Here is a 13,315-nt window from a genome sequence, read left to right as displayed (position 1 = left end):
ATCTAAATGTTGCAGTTTGGTTTCATCTCTATTACATACACTAGATCTCGTCAAACTATTTATTACAAATACCATTGTTTACAAATTTAGCCCCTTTTTTGGAGAGTGATGCTACAAACTATATCAGGGGTCGACAACCTTTCAGAAGTGGTGTGCCGAGTCTTCATTTATTCACTCTAATTTAAGGTTTTGCGTGCCAGTAATACATGTTAACATTTTTAGAAGGTCTCTTTCTATGTGTATAATATATAAGTAAACTATTGTTGTATATAAAGTAAATAAGGCTTTTAAAATGTTTAAGAAGCTTCATTTAAAATTAAATTAAAATACAGAGCCCTCCGGACCTGTGGCCAGGACCCAGGCAGTGTGAGTGCCATTGAAAATCACTTGCGTGCTGCCTTTGGCACGTGTGCCATAGGTTGCCTTCCCCTGAACTACATCAAACTACTAAAGGAAGCAAACTCTGACTGCACTGCGGCTATAAGTCTGTTCGACACTCCCCGTCGCATCCCAGTCAAAAAAGGTGTGAGACATGGTTTCACCGAAACTCTTCACAGTCTGCCTCCAAATGGTAATGAGGCAGATGAACTGGAAGGGTGGAATCAGCATCAACAGAGAGCAGTTAAACCACCTCAGATTCGCGGACAATATTGTGCTGATTGCCAAAAACACTACCAAACTACAGAAAATGCTGCGAGAACTCGACCCAAAAAGCAGCAAAGTTGGACTGAAACTTAACTGCTCCAAAACAAAATGTATGTGGTCTGAAACCTTGCCAAAAGCCCAAATAATAGTAAATGGAGAACAAATAGAAGAATTGAGCAATACGCCTATTTGGGCCAAGAAATTAACATGTACCACGATCAGGAAGGTAAACTCTTGCAAAGAAAGAAAGCAGGTTCGTGCACATTCAGTTCCGTCAAGGATGTCCTCCAATGAAAAATCAACAAGGCAACATGCGCCAACCTCTTCAACTCAACAGTACTGCCAGCAATGTTGTATGGCAGCGAAACCTGGGCATTGATGAAGATAGAGGAGCAACAACTGTCTGTCACAGAGAGTGTGATGGAAAGAAGAATTCTGGGGATTTAAATCCATGACCGAGTCCCCAAAGAAGTGATCAGACTACAGAGTGGAGTGCAGGATGTTGTTGTTGAAACCAGGTACAATAAAATGCGATGGACCGGGCATATAGCTAGGCACACTGACAATTGATGGACTGCAACTGTTCCCAAGTGGTACTCACGGGAACTGAAATTACTACTCGGCTGACCTCCAAAGAGATGTGAAGATTTTATCATAAAAAGGCATGGCCACACATAGAGACGGAAGGGCAGGATAAGAGAAGAATGGAAGACATTTTGTAATTGATGGAATCTATATGAGGGCTGAAGGACCGATGGATCAAGGTGATCAAGCTGAATCATTTGCAAATCATGCTAGATATTCTTAAAAATGTTTCAGTGTGTCACAAAATAGTACAAATGAGTAATTTCAAACTGAGATCCACTGTTGCCAATAGAACTACTCATTGTGCATATGTTGAAGCACATGCCTAAGTCTTTCCTGTACTGAGGCCTATGTGTCTTTTAGAAGCTATTTATTGCAGTGTTTTACTGTTTGTGGCACAGGTCTGGTCACTTCAGTCATATGGTTTTGTTTCTCATCCCTGATTGGATGACTGGCATATTATAAATGGGGAAATAAAGAGCAGTGAATAATGGCTGACAAATAATGCACTTCCATTATGGATAATCATTTGTGCTGGAAGTCATGGAACTCTTGGAGTTCATGAGCGTTTTGGTGGATCCTGGGAAGTAACAAATAACCTGATTCCAATTAACGATAGCAAACTGAACTAGATGCTTTTATCCACAAAAGAATGACCAAGTCCAGCTTTTTAAAGCTTTAATTATTTAATCTGCGCTGTCTGCCTTTTCTCCTGTACAGATCCCTGCACCAACAATAAATCCTTTGTGTGCTCTGGGCAGGGTGTGTCATTAAAATTAACAATCAGTGTCAGAGATGTTCAGTGGTCCTGTGTGAAATTGGTGTCCATCCTCATCTAAATACACACCACAATGTAACTCTAAATGGTTTCCTGGGTCAGTCAGCAGAGAGACCAAAGAAGATCTGTGAACTGGGACTTTAATATCTTTTTACCGTAGAGGTGGTCTCTCCGGTTTAGAATGAGGTACTCTGTGTGTGCTTACTATTGTCACTCACTGCTTGTGTTACACCACTTTTGTAGAAAATAAGCTACCTTCCTTGAGCCAGAGCCCTGAAGGAAAAAGAGAGATTACACTGTTTTTAACTTTTAAACCATAGGCTTTGACTGTTTGTAAAAGAATGTGATACAGACCATTTGTGTCCTTGAATTAGAGGGAGGATGTACCAGTATCATGTGGCTAGGAGATGAGTCAAATGCTCAATATTTTTCATTATAAAAGACTATTTCATGATAAAAAGGTGCTCAACACTATTCGGTAATCAGACATGATGAAGATGTCTGTTTCGTTGCCCTCCTATTCCGTTGCCTGGCACATTGTTTGCCATTGCCAATTCCTAGAATGGCAATATTAGAAACTGATGCCATCATGGATAGTGACCTAGACTCTGCAGAGGTATCTAGCTCATCTAACCCACAAAGCTCCCTTTAATCCAGACGTTGTGCAGAAAAGAAGCTTCGACTCCTTGGCATGTCGACTCCAGCATATGCAGTCACTCTTTGGCCAGGAGATAACTGGCTGGCTGGATTCAGAAACTTTAGATCTCATGAAACAACCAAGATGTGGTGTCCCTGATGTGGCAGAATACAACTTTTTCCCCAGGAAAATCAAATGGCCGACTTATAACTTGACATACAGCTAAAAGGAGTCTGCTATATTTTGCATTTCCCCCATTGTAGTTCTCTGTTTTTGTTGGGCAATATTTTCCACTGATTTCTATAGCGCTTCAAGAAAAAAAGGGTCTCTTGCTCCCCTGCTGCTGCTGGTATTGCTAAAAATCAACGCTATATAATTTGTGTGCATATATTTACTATATAGCTATAATAATCCAGAAATTTTAAAGGTCTTTGTAGATAATCACCTCAGCATGAGGTTTCAGTGCAATGCTGTGGCAAAAAGGACTAATGTCATCCTGGGATATATAAAAAAGGAATATCAAGTAGAAGTAGGGAAGTGATCTTGCCTCTGTATACTACATTGGTAAGACCACCATTAGAATACTATATCCAGTTCTCCACACTTCAAGAGGGATGTGGAAATACTGGAGAGAGTTCAAAGGAGGGCCACAAAAATGGTCCGGGACTGGAAAACAAGCCATAAAATGTGAGGCTTAAGGAGCTCAATCTATCCAGCTTATTGAAGAGAAGTCTGAGAAATGACTTAATCACTGTGTATAGGTACATAACACATGGAAAGATATCTGAAGGTGGGAGGCTTTTCAGCCTTACAGAACAAGGCATAAGTGGGTGGAAATTGAAGTTCAACAAATTCAAAACTAGATCCAGAAGTCCTTTCTGGCATTTCAGATCATGACATCTGTGCTTAAAATCTCTCAGGTTATCCTTTTCTTGGGCCAGATCTTTCTTCTCTCTTTCTTCATAGTCATTCAGAGTGTCTAATGCTGCAAAATCAGGTTCAAAAAGTTTTTTACTTATTTGTAATGGAAATTCACTCCTGTTTGTTCACTACATGCAAGAGTCCCTTTGAAGCCCATTGGTCTCAGTTTACATTATGCATTAGTATTATTTATTGTATTATGGTAGCTCCAAAAGGTGCCAAGTGAGTTCAGGGCCCCATTGTACTAGGTGCTGTACATACATATATTAAAATACAGTATTGTTATTATTGACCGAGTCCAAGCACAAAAACGTGTAATAGGTTTTGGTTAAGGTGATGAAGTTGGGCAAACTTTAGAGATGGGGGAATCATTTTTAGATGGTAAATATTGCCAGATTAATTCAATTTGGGCTTCTTTGGGTTGAAAATGTCAAACTTGACTTTGTAGTATTCGGATTGCTAATATTGTCTTTGATACGTAGGTATTGTATTTACAGAGTAAAACTGACTTTAATTTTAAAAAGGTTGGGGGAGCTGAAAGACCACCCCATTAAGATTGTCAAAGAATTGCATGTGATGCACATTATTTGGCCTACTCACAGAGTAAGGTTCTAATTACTTTGAGCAAGGATAGCAGAATTGGACCTTCTGTTACTGGAAAGCAGTGTGGACTAATTTATTGCATAGACATGACACTTTTTCCTCCAGACAGGAGGAGAGGGAAATAGATGTATATAAGTGTCTAACTGGAACTGTTCACCACTTTTCATTCAGAAATTTTTTATTAATAGCTATTTTGCAGCAACAAAATTTTCACAGAAACTCTATTTTCCTTAAAATTTGAGGGGGGGGGTGTTTGTTTTCATCATTGTGATGCTGTTTATTTTTTGCAAATCTTCCATCTCCCTACTCCGTGAATGTTTTTCTCCAAAAAGCTCTATTTCTAACATTTAACTATGTCTGAAATTTTAATAGTCTTGTTGTTAAACTATATCACAGCTGATTTTAATTAGTCAGTGCTTACTTCATCAGCCTCGAACACGTTTAATAAATAATTTTGCTATGAAACGAAACAAAGAGACAGCAAAGGTTTTATTGTACTTGTAAACATTCCTTGCAGTGTGACCTTTATTCAGGACATTGCATTTTACACTTTAGGACAAGCATCCGAAAAATTGCGAGGCTGTGCATCTCACTCATTTCAAATAGTCTGCCATGAGTAGACAGAAAGGTTTTCTAACCCATGCATGTGCTAATGAACAAAATTGTGAATTACACTCCTGATCTGACCCAGGAAGAGGTGGATTAAGCAATCCAGGAGGCATTCAAAGTCTGGACTGATGTGACTCCTCTTAACTTCTTCAGACTCTCCTTCGGCACTACTGACATCATGATCTCTTTTGGAACAAAAGGTGACTGAGGGAAGTAGCTATTAGTGTTTTAAAATTCTATGGGCTACATTCTGTTTTGATTTACACCCTGCATCACTCCAGAGTGGTTTGACCTGGTTACATGCCAGGTTAGAACTTGGTTTCTTGCATTAATCTCATCAGCTGTTTTATGGGGCATTTAACATTCTGTTTGCTTTACAGAGCATGGTGACTTTTCCCCTTTTGATGGACCTTTCAGTCAACGGGCTCATGCTTTCCCACCCGGAGAAAACTTTGGAGGAGATATCCACTTTGATGACGATGAAACCTGGACTAATGATACCAGAATGTTAATAACTATTCAATATTACTATTTATAATACAATAACAACCAGAGGCTCCAGTCAGAACTGGGACCTCATTGTGCTATACGCTGTGTAAATACAGTCCTTGTCTCAAGAGCTTCTGATCTAGTAATAACATCTTACATTTTATAAAGCATTTTCTGTTTTAAAGCACTTTACAAACTCTGTGGGCCAAATCTTGCAACTTTCAATGACTTGGGCCCTGTATTGTGATGTGCTAATGGCTGCCTTTAATGTATCATGTGCTCTCAAGGAGTCAGTGGGGATAGAGGTTGATTAACATTTTGTGGGTCTGGGTCCTTTAATGGAAGTATTGGGTGCCTGGGTGTTGACATACTGAGCAACAATCTGGTCACCCCATCTCAAAAAAGATATATTGGAATTGGAAAAAGTTCAGAAAAGGGCAACAAAAATTATTAGGGGTATGGAATGGCTTCCATATGAGGAGAGATTAATAAGACTGGGACTTTTCAGCTTGGAAAAGAGACGACTAAGGGGGAATATGATAGAGGTCTATGAAATCATGACTGGTGAAGAGAAAGTAAATAAGGAAGTTTTATTTACTCCTTCTCATAACACAAGAACTAGGGCTCACCAAATGAAGTTAATAGGCAGCAGGTTTAAAACAAACAAAAGGAAGTATTTCTTCACACAATGCATAGTTAACCTGTGAAACTCTTTGCCAGAGGATGTTGTGAAGACCAAGACTATAACAGGGTCCAAAAAAGAACTAGATAAATTCATGGAGGAAAGGTCCATCAATGACAATTATCCAGGATGGGCAGGGATGGTGTCCCTAGCCTCTGTTTTCCAGATGCTGGGAATGAGCAACAGGGGATGGATCACTTGATTACCTGTACTGTTCATTCCCTCTGGGGCACCTGGCATTAGTCACTGTTGGAAGACTGGATACTGGGCTAGATGAAACTTTGATCTGACCCAGTGTGGCCATTCTTATGTTCTGTTGGGTCTGTTAATTCAGTGTTCTGATGTGCACTGCACTGGTGCTGCCTGGTCTCCTGGAGAAATGGCGTAAGAAAGAAAGAAAGAAAGAAAGAAAGAGAGCAGGATAAATATCCCAATAAGGAGAAAGTGAGGAAGCTGCCAGGACCCCCTTTCAGGGAATCTTGGAGAGAGCCCATCTAGGAGCACAGAGGAGAGTGGAGGTCATTTATGTGCCAATTAAAGGGAGAGTTTTTGTTCATGGGTCCATTATGAAAAAGGGAGTGGTTCAGCATGGGTGTATGTGTGCTTTGATGGGAGGGTCTGGGACACACATCTAATTCAGTGAAAGCCGGTGACCCTGCCAGCCACTTTTGTAGTATAGACTGTAAACTGAATTGCTTTGGCTAATTCTGATTTGGCTTTGCTATCTTGCAGCCTTTAACCTGTTTACAGTTGCTGCCCATGAGATTGGCCATGCTTTGGGACTAGACCTCTCCAGCAATCCCAAAGCTCTAATGTACCCTCTTTACACCTACACTGGAACTAGGGACTTTGGTTTTCCTGAAGATGATGTGGAAGGCATCCAAGCTCTTTATGGTATTGTGCAAAAGTTAACTAGCATTTCTGAGGAAGCTCATGTCGTTTTTGCAGTTTCTGTCATGTCTGCCTAACAACATTATTCCAAACTATTTCTCTTTGGCACTTTAACCTCCCCAACTAATCCTGCTTATAAGCAGATGGTCTTTATCACAGAAGTGGAACAGAAGCACTGTGCCTGCTGGGCAAGAGGTAATGGCTTAGTGAACAATGTTTGCAGGTCTAGAAGAAAGAACTGTGAATGCCAAAGCCCCAGAGAGATGTGATCCAAACTTCTCAGCAGATGCCATTACAGAGATACATGGGGAGAAAGTAATCTTTAAGGACATGTAAGTAATGTGACGAAATTCATCCCTACCATTTGCATTTCATTTCACAGCTATCCGCTTAGTTACTTTTAAGGCCACAAAACAGGAGATGGTGAGCACATCCTACTGAGGAACCATGTGGGGAACAAAGCTTTCCAAACTTTATCCCCAGAGTACTGCTATTTATTATTTCACCTATGTACCTATGGCCTTTTTGTGTTGAGTGTAAAAGAAGAGGGGGAAGGAAGAATGAAGAAAAAGTAAATTTTTATTGATAATGTTATTTACATATAGCAGAATCCATTAACTGCACTAACTCTATCGTGTCGGTGTGCATGGCGCTTTATAGCATTAGATTAAGATGGCCCTGTGCAAAATGCGTGAATCATTATCTATTTATTTATTTGTATAATGGTAGCACATGGAGGCCTTAATCAGACTGACCTATTCAGAATCAGCATTAGTTGAAATTTGACCTGCATTTGTAAATCAGAACCTTTTACTTTTCATGAATTGTTCACCAAAAACTATGTGCCAAATTTGGCCCCAACTGGAGAGCTACTGATACACTAGGGCTGTTGTTCATCAAGGAATTCTGAGTTTGAACTTTGTTTACTAGGAGAAGTCACGTGAGGAAGGTCACAAGACATTCTCTCAGTGTGGCCACCATTCCTGCTTCTGGTTCAGGATGAACCAGCAAACCTAGTGTGAACATGCAAGAACTCATTGAACCTTGGCTCACAATGACATTCAAGCCTGGGAAAACGAGGTTCATTCATACCCAAACTTTATAAGCTTCAGAGCCAACAAACCCATTCAGACAAGTACATGAATGGTCACAAAATAGTCACAAAGCTCTCATGAACAGAACTTGGAAATGTTCTCACAGTGCTAGTTATTGTCATTCCATAGGACATTCCTTACTCTTAACCTATCCCTGGCATCATCTTAGTAATTCCTAGTATCAAGCTCCTCTGCGTTCTCTGCATATGTCTTCCATTATCTTTTCCCTCTTTAATCTGAAGATCATTTACATAAATAAATGAATATCAGTATAATTATATATTTTTGCTTTTTAAATTAGATTTTTCTGGCATCAAACCTCTCAGATGACAGGAGAAAATGCAATGGTTATTAATTCAGTTTGCCCAGATCTTCCAAACCAGATTGATGCAGCTTATGAACACCCGAGCAAGGATCTTGTGTTGATGTTTAGAGGTAGGTAACTTATCCATTGCCTTCAGACTAGAACTCTATTTTATTTTAGTTCTTATATTGCATTCATGTAACCATCCAAAGTGTAAATGTGGCCATTCAGAGCAGGGACTATCTCTGTGTTAAATATTTGTACAGTTCCTAGCACAGTGGTCCATGACTGAAGGTTAGGTGCTACATAAAAAACAACAAATAATAACCATATGAATGATTTGTCCAATGCTTGGGTATCTCCTTGGATGTGTATAGTCCTTCTTGACTTGGAAAATTAGCTATGTCATTTGTATACAAATGATCAATAACTGATTTTCAAGATGTGAAGGATTGAGCTTTTGAAAAAGTAAATAAAGATTCAACATAATTCCTCACTATTATAGAAAAATATCAAATGCTTATTTGTGTGCCACCTGTGATAAAGATCATCTCTGCAGGCTGAAAACATTCACTCTACAGGCAGCATTAGGAGTTTTCTTAAGTCCTCATTTGGGCAATAATTTACCAGTAATTAAAATCCTAAATGGTAAGTTTATTACTTTCTTGTAGTTTTTTCATTGAAAACTTAATGCATCAGATTTTCTGTGAGAATTTCTATTTCTTTCTTCCTAAAATGTTTGTGTGAAGAGATTTTACAATGGAGTTGAAAGTTTTCTTTTAAAAATAGCAGCTGAACATACAAAATAACTGTGGTTGGCAAACAAAAACCAGGGCTCGAACCATTCTATTTTCTTTACGTAAATGCTTTAACAAAATATTGTTCTTATTTCTCAGAATTCCTAAAAACAAACATTTACAGTCACCCTCACCTCAATGGCTACTTTTTTCCAGCTTTTTTTTTTTTTTTTTTTTTGAAGGACAGCCTGTCGTCTTCAATCTGCACTGATGATAGCCTTAATTTTCAATGCTAGTGTGATTCAGGAGAATCTTTTGACGTTATCCTGAATTACTTGTGCATCTCACAGCTCCCACTGAAGTCAATGGCAGGTTTTGGCTCTGCAAGGAATGAAGGACAAGACACCAGGAATGTGGTTTAATTAGGCCACAACTTTATTAAGTTACACACCTGGGAACTACCAGCAATAACTCATCCAGTGCAGGTTATCCTTCCTTCTGTCATCTGTACCACCTGGGGGAGGGCTGTCATCAGCTTCCTCCCCCTCCACATAATTAATCTGGTCCCACAACACCGCTGGCACCCCAACATGCTCATACAAGAGGAGTGGGGAGGGAAGAGGTTTGTCTCCTTGCTGTACCTGACATTATGAGGCCCAACCCCATCCCCCACCTTCTTTAGGAGATGCCTTTTCCCAATCCACTTCCAGTTCTGGTTTATCAGGGAATCAGGCTTACTACTGAACAAGCACCTGCACTGGGCGCCTGCTAAGTTGCAACAAATGAATTTTACAACCTTACCCTACCCATCATGTCTGTTCCTGTGCTGCTGATAGGAAGGTGTGAAAACCCACATTGCCTAGGCCAGTCTGAAAGTGTGAGAAAAATTCCTTCCCGGCCCTGAAAAGGTGACTAGCAGAATACCCATAGCAAAGCCCAAAGCTCCAGTCCTAAGGGACATGAGTGGGACAGGAACATTTCTTCTCAGCACAGAATGGCACCCTGACGCAGTGGGAAGGGCCTATAAACTCTCCTGTTGTGTGTGTGGGAGCCAATGGGATTTCTATGCACCCTTCTGTCCAACCAATCAGGCACAGAGTCTCCTTACTCCATCCCTCAAACCCACAAGTAGTGCTGAGTGCCCACAAAGAGAGGAGGAAAAAAGGAGGGTGCAATCCTTAAAAGGGCCAAGGGTTTTCTTTCTCCTGCTGGTCCAGACAAAGCCTTCTCTGAGACTACAGGAGCAATGGGTAGGGGTAGAGGAATTCTATTACCTTGAATAAACTGCTGTCCTAATTCAGACCACAATCCTGCAAACACTAAACACTGGCTTAAATTGAGACAAGTACAAGCTCAGCTCTTTTAATACAAAGAATTTGCCAAAAGTAGACTGACAAGATCCCACAGGATTGTGTCCTTAATCTATTTTTGGCAACTCCTTCATATTAAAATAGGTGAGTTTATATTTTTACAAAGACCACTTGAATCCTTGGTACCATCTGAATGCATCCCATCAAGAGGAGTTCATGGCCATAGTGCCTGAGTTTGGTTTGAGAAAGGACAGAATCACGTGCCACCCTGGCAGGATTCTCTCAGTTGCTCAGATTCTGCAATAGTGTGTGTGATATAAAAACTTAGATGGGATAGAAAAGTGAAGGGGTTGCTCTTGCTGCTCACCTCTGCTTTTTTGAAAATTCCCCTATTGATTTGGTGTCACTAAATGTATAGTTTTCAGAGTAACAGCCGTGTTAGTCTGTATTCGCAAAAAGAAAAGGAGGACTCGTGGCACCTTAGAGACTAACCAATTTATTTGAGCACAAGCTTTCGTGAGCTACAGCTCACTTCATCAGATGCATGTAGCTGTAGCTCACGAAAGCTTATGCTCAAATAAATTGGTTAGTCTCTAAGGTGCCAAAAGTACTCCTTTTCTTTTTGTAAATGTATAGTGTTTTTCCTTCCATAAATACTTCATGCAGGAAAGAAATTTTGGGCTCGAAAAGGACATGTCATACTTTAGGGCTACCCCAAGAAACTTTATGAACTTGGATTTCCAAGAACTCTCCAGAAGGTAGATGCTGCATTTCATGATACAAAGGCTGGAAAGACCAAGTTTTTTGCAGGAGACAAGTACTGGAGATATAATATTGGTGGGACATAAAGAAGTTGGGTAACCTGCTTGTGTTGTCAATTCAATCCAAATATTTGGGTTCACCAAGGTTAGTGCTGGCTCTATATTTAATATCTCTATTTTAGAGTTTGGGAGGTGTAGAATCCATAGACTTGGAGATCAAAGTCCTCAATTTATCCACAGAACAGATACAGGACAGGCATTAGATGTGCAAGCTTTTCCCTTCCTTCCCACTAATATGTCTCCACCCTGAGCTGTCTCAGCTTAAAATAACTATTGAATCACCATAAATTGGATAATCTGTTTCAATTTGTTTTTTCCTGTTCATTTTTATTACAGCTGTGATGAACGTCATTCTATGGAAAATGGTTATCCAAAAGTAATAGCGAAAGATTTCCCAGGAACTGAAAATAAAATTGATGCAGCATACCGAGAAAATGGTAAATTTTCATGCTAGTAAAAATGCTTTGCCCTAATGGTTGGATGTGCCCATCGACTGACATACAGAAATTAGTGCATTAAAACATAACAAGATCTAATTATGTAAAAGAGGCCTGGTGCTACCAACATAGTGTTGAAATAGATTTTTGTATAATGTAAATATTAGAAGTCTTTAAAATAGAAATATAATGTGTTAGAAAGCTCAAAACCAATGTGGAAAATTAAGTTGTGTACTATTACTGCAACCTCTGGCTTTTCCTTGTCCTTTTTTTTTTTTTTAAATACTATAAACCAAACCAATTCCTTCCCATTTCAAAGAAGGGTGATCTGAGGTTGGCTGGACTACAAAGTGGCTGTTTTCCAATATTGTGATAGATAGAGAGATCACTGGATATTTTGTAGCTACATTGTTCAAAGTAGCAAAGTGATAATATTTCTACCTTCTTAAAGAATAAGTAACATGATGGCTGTGATGATTCTTAAACTGATTTTCTTTTCTTGTAGGTTCCATCTATTTCTTCCATGGATCAAAGCAATTTGACTATAGCATCTGCCATAAGCGTGTTCTTCGTACTTTGAGTGCAAATTGCATAGTGTGCTGTTAACCCACATCTCAGTCTGTGGGCACGACAAGTGAGGCAGTCAAACATGTCAGACTACTAGTCCTATGGGTTCTAGTTCTTAATGACATAGTCTACATGTATGTACTGTGATTGCCATTAAAAAGTCAACAATTGCCAAGAGATACCACATAGTTAGCACAATACATTCACTGCTGAAGCAAAATAGAAACTATAGTAGCTCAGAATCTAGAATGGGACAGGAATTTTTTGATGAACTGTTTTCCTGTTTAAAAAAAAAAGGTCAAATTGTCAAAATCAAAACTGTTTAAGGAAAAAAAGTCAGTTTTGATGAATTTCTCAACTCAAATTTGTTTTTCAAAAAGTTTCAAAATTGTTGAATCAGCCTGTTTTGACATTTTCAGAATGAAAAGTTCTGGTGTCCCAGCTCAAAACAACTTCTTGTGATGAACTGTGAATTAATCATAGTAAAAAAAAATAACTTGTACAAAAACAAAAAATGGCCAAAATAAAAATGAAACATTTTGAAATGATTGAAACAAAACATTTTGATTGATCCAAACTGAAATGTTTATGGTTTGTCAATGTGCAAAAATTTTGGAGATTGAATTTTTGTCCTGATTCGTGATGGGAACATTTTTTGAAATCTCAAATGTTTTCCAGGGACAGGAAAACTGTTTCCTAACCAGCTCTATTAGATACCACTGACAACTGTCTGCAAGTGAAATGAGGATGCAGTGGTTAGACCAGGACACTAGAACCCAAGTGTCCTTGGTTCTATTCCCAACTTTCCTTGGCTCTGGTGCTGCAACTGGATTCCCATAAGTGGGTGGAGCCCCATTAAAATGACACAGATGCAGCTGTTTGCCTGTATAATTTCAGTTGCAAGAGCACGGCCCTTATGTGTGACCTGGGGCAGGCTACTTAACTGCTCCATACTTACTTTTACTGAGCTGCAAAATAGGCCTTTTAATACTTTCCTATCTTACAAGGATGTTAAGAAGAAAAGTGTTACTGAATGTGGTGAGCTAGCCCTAAGTATTAGAGATGTTTATATTTTAAAGTTAACTTGCTATAGCAGAGGTTGACAAAGTGGCCTATTCACTTCTATTTGTTTTTCTAAAGTTCACTGTTTGCCAGCTTAGGGTCACATAAAAAAAACGAAGAAAAAATATGCCTTATAATGCTAT

At 39.2% G+C, this 13,315-nt stretch overlaps 1 pseudogene; it reads left to right on the top strand.

Annotated features, from left to right (window-relative positions):
- Positions 1–532: 532 nt before the first annotated feature.
- On the top strand, positions 533–12,149 carry LOC144262587 (collagenase 3-like; annotated as a pseudogene).
- Positions 12,150–13,315: the final 1,166 nt, after the last annotated feature.

Source organism: Eretmochelys imbricata, chromosome 1 (genome assembly GCF_965152235.1).
Source record: "Eretmochelys imbricata isolate rEreImb1 chromosome 1, rEreImb1.hap1, whole genome shotgun sequence".
Lineage (NCBI taxonomy): Eukaryota > Metazoa > Chordata > Testudines > Cheloniidae > Eretmochelys > Eretmochelys imbricata.
Note: the sequence above shows the minus strand (reverse complement) of the source record. Positions and strands in the feature narration are given on the sequence as shown.